Raw genomic sequence first — 4166 nt, forward strand, 5'->3', positions numbered from 1 at the left:
CGAGTGGAGGACATATTCTCAGATCCCCTGCTCCGACGGGTTCGTCCAGTTCGTCAACCGGAGCACCGAGCGGGTTGTCTCCTACAAACCCCACATGCTGGCTCTGGCTATCTTCCCAAAGAAGCCTCACGATGAACCCTACCTTGAGTTCCACACGCTCCCTCCCGACCAAGAGTACCAGAGCCCATACCGTGTGGTTGTGTCCGTCACGATTGCTCATGGGCGTGCGCGCGCGTGGCCGTCTTCTCATCTGACGCCATGACGTGGCAGATCTTCCCGGAGGCCCGGAAGCTACTGCTTCAAGGCGAGGAAAAAAATTCTTGATGAATGACACGTGGCATTCATAAATCACAAAGCATTTCCCCCACCCCCACCTGAAATCAGGGGGGGGAGAGATTAGATGCTTTGTGATTTGTGAATGTCACGTGTCATCCATCAGGACGGGTCTCACCTGCTTTATATGAGACCTGGTCTCATATAATTTTTTTCCCACAACAAGGTGAGTCCATGCTTATCTCAGAAGATTTTGCTAAAGTTTCTTCATCTGGTCTCTAGTCTAGACCGTACAGTGTATTCAATTGTGTTACTTATGAGCATTGGACTATTGTATTTCTGTGAAAATCAGCTATCGACTTTACGTTTTGATGCAGTAGCATGTCTGATTTTATAACTGTAGTAGAGGAGTTTTATTACAAGTTGCATATTAGTATGAGGACGCTATGTTTTCAACTTTTAGCATCGCGGTTTGTGTAGATTATATGATAACATACATATACGAAGTGCTGCATTGTGGATATCTGAGACTGGAAATCTTTGTCCACTGAAAATCTCTCTACGCTTGCTTTATAATGCTAACCGCTATGAGATGGCAGTAGTGTAACAGCGTCCTACTGCACTTTCATTGCTTATGTAAAAACTTGATAAATTGGTATGTATCATTAGAATCTATCTATTGCCTTGCACAAAACTCTATAAAACACTCTTACATGCATGAATTTTCTCATGTCACAGGAGGGCTCAGAAACTGAAGTTACTGGAGACAGTGCTGGAGCTGATGGTCCGGTGCGCACCAAAGAAGCTTCTCCTGTCCTCTTCACAGCATTGCAATCATTCAAAGAAGCTTTGATTGATGGCGACGGCACCAAAATCGCGGAGATGGAGGCCTTCTTACTTGATGCTGAGCTCGGCTCTCTTCTGAACAGAATCACTACTTTAGATGTAGCATTAGCAGCTGGGAGAGACCGTGTGTTGAGAATAGGTGCTCGCCCTGATATCTGTAGGGAAGAGATGGGGAGAGAGGGTTGGTGGCAGATGTTCAAGGGGGTGTTGTGGAGATTTTCTTTCCGGCTCTTTGCCAGTTGATCTTGGATTAAGCTTAGGTGAAAATGCGTTGCTGATTTAGTTATTGGATGGTGTGAAGTGTGAACTGAACTCATTACGTGCTACTTAGTTACTCCCTCCGTTCGGAATTACTCCCTCCGTCTAAAATTCTTGTCTTAGATTTGCCTAGATACGGATGTATCTAATACCAAAACGTGACTTGATACATCCGTATTTAGACAAATCTAAGACAAGAATTTTGGGACGGAGGGCTTGTCGCATGTATGGATGTATCTAGATGTATTTTAGTTATAGATACATCCATTTTAGCGACGAGTAATTTGGAACGGAGGGAGTACGTTGTAAGTGTGTTAACGTATCAGTGCCTATGTCTGTTTGGCAAGACACGTTGCCTGATCTACATGCAGAGACTGACCAATCATATAAGCCATGAGTCCATGAGCTTTTATCGTAGACGTTCCTTCTATCACTTGTCCTAGTAGATGTTGTCTTTGCTCTGGACACTGGTTCTGCGGTCTGCTTGAGTAACTGCCCTTGATTCCATTGTACTCCGTCCCGAATTACTCGTCGCAGAAATAGATGTATTTAGATGTATTTTAGTTTTAGATTCATCCATATTTATCTATTTCTATAACAAGTAATTCCGGACGGAGGTACTGTCCTGCTGATTACTTATATAATAACCAGTGTTATGTTGGTGGTCAAAATGTTGGAAGTGTTCTTAAAGAAAATTACAAACAAAATAGTATTTGAGGATAACATTTTTTTTTTAAAACGGAGGCAAAAGCTTTGCCTCATCTCATTAATAAAGCAGAAGAGAGTTGCTCGGTTAATAAACGGAAAACCGGGCGAAAACCGTCACAAACCGCTGAGCGGCACACACATAATACCACACACACCTCACATAGAGGGTCTCGTCAACATCATACACCGGTGTCATCGTCATCACTTCTCCCCAACAGGCGTCATCGCCCTCCCTAATCTCCGAGCAAGCGACTCCGACTTCTCCGAAGACAAAAGTCGACCCAACCCACACCGTAGAGGCTGTGTGAAACACAGGAAGCCCCGGCCAAACTCAGCCACCCGCGCCAAGGACAGCACAACTCCGACTCTGAATGATAGCTCCAAAGGAGAACTATGCAAGGTTGGCGTCGCGAAAGACCACCGAACAGACCACCTGCTGCCTGTCATCGTCGCCACAGGGCCCCGCCGCCGCAGCTCCGACTTCATCACAACAAGACAACCTGAGGTAATCCCACGAACACGCCGAAGAAGAGCCGACTATCGCAACCATTGTCGCGTCTCCGTCATCGCACACACCCATCATCGTTGCCACAGAAGCCTCGACGCCAACTCCACCAACTTCCATCGGTCCCACTTGATGATGCCTAGCTCCGAAGACGAAGCCCCCGAGAGGGGATACGATGCTAGAGCACCGTCATCGTCCGATCCCATGGATCTAGGCTTTCCCCCTAAGCTGCGAAAATTGGAGCTGAGAGTACCTCGACGATGCCAACAAAAAGGAAACGACGCTTGAAAGCGTCGCCATCGCCGGCTCCGGACACGCCGGAGACAAGCTTTCGCCCGGGTCAACCTCTCGAGCCCTGCACATCAAGCATCAGCAAGCCCTCCATCGGGCCACCGAGGTCCAATCCGTCCGGATCTGACCACCTTCACACTTCGCAGCAGATCCGCTCCGCCCAGCACCGCAGAGCTGGGGTGTAGATAAGCTCGGCCCCTGCCCCCTGCTGCCCCCTGCTGCCATCTCACCGGAGAAGACGAGCGACCCCGCCAGAACCATGCCGCACCACCTCCTTGCCACAGTCGCGCGCCCGAGCCGCCCCATTGCCGCCGTAGGCCACCGCCGAGCGCCAGATCCGACGCGAGCACATTCACCACGCTCACCGCGCACACCACGCGACGGCCCGAGCCAATCTACACCTCCGCCGTGCACTAGCCACCTGCACGGGGCCTCCCCAGCCGCGCGCCCACCACTACACCAGATCCGGGCGCGAGGGCCCCGGATCCGCCGCCCTGCCGGAGGAGAGGATCTCCCGACCACCGGCGCCGCCCGCAGGATGAACCCCGCGCTGGCTCCCGCACGAACCAGCCATGGGTGCGCCCACGCCCTGAAGAAGACGAAGCCCCGCCGCCGCCACTGCCACACGGCCTTTGACCGGCGGTGCACCCCGGCGGCGGCGAGGGGGAGGACGGCAAAGGAGCGGCTGCTGGCGGCTGCTAGAATCGCCGCCCGTGTCGCCCGTGCGGAGCGACGCGGGGGCCGAGTATTTGAGGATAACTACACTTAGAAAGCAATGCACGAGAAAGAAATTGGTGGTGAGCGGCTTTATTTGCGTCCTCGCTCACCGATTCACAGGGAGCGAATGGAGGCGTAACTGGCTGTTGGGTTGAGCGGCTTACCACCGGCATGGAGCTGTTCAGACCCTGTATGTGAAGCTTAGTTCATGATGTCTTTTACCTTGGATCTGCCTTAATCATAAGACTCACCTTATATTCATGACTCACGAGGCAAGACCTTCCTGCTTGAGAACAGAAAAGTCATGCGATTTCTTAAACTAAAGAAGAACAGTGATCTGAAATGTTTCGTTATGGCTTGGATCGATCCCTGGTGGCAACCGTGATATTTCTGTTCAGAAAAAGTCTGAAACAAGCCTTGAACTTGTAGACAAAACTAAATCGAACCCTCAGCTCCTAATTTCTGATATCAGCACACCGAATTCATTGATCCACGTCTATTCTGAACCTTGAGAGCGTACCCAAACAAGGATTGCTAATGTGGCAGATTAAACCCGGGATTATTGACT

General features: G+C 50.4%; 1 long non-coding RNA gene across 1 annotated transcript; it reads left to right on the plus strand.

Moving 5' to 3' along the window:
* The first annotated feature begins 437 nt into the window (after window positions 1-437).
* On the plus strand, window positions 438-1431 carry LOC119306782. The gene is made up of 2 exons (XR_005149038.1): window positions 438-499; window positions 1012-1431. It is a non-coding gene; the product is annotated as an uncharacterized LOC119306782 (long non-coding RNA).
* The last annotated feature ends 2735 nt before the right edge of the window (window positions 1432-4166 follow it).

Source organism: Triticum dicoccoides, chromosome 1B (genome assembly GCF_002162155.2).
Source record: "Triticum dicoccoides isolate Atlit2015 ecotype Zavitan chromosome 1B, WEW_v2.0, whole genome shotgun sequence".
In the NCBI taxonomy this organism is placed as follows: domain Eukaryota; kingdom Viridiplantae; phylum Streptophyta; class Magnoliopsida; order Poales; family Poaceae; genus Triticum; species Triticum dicoccoides.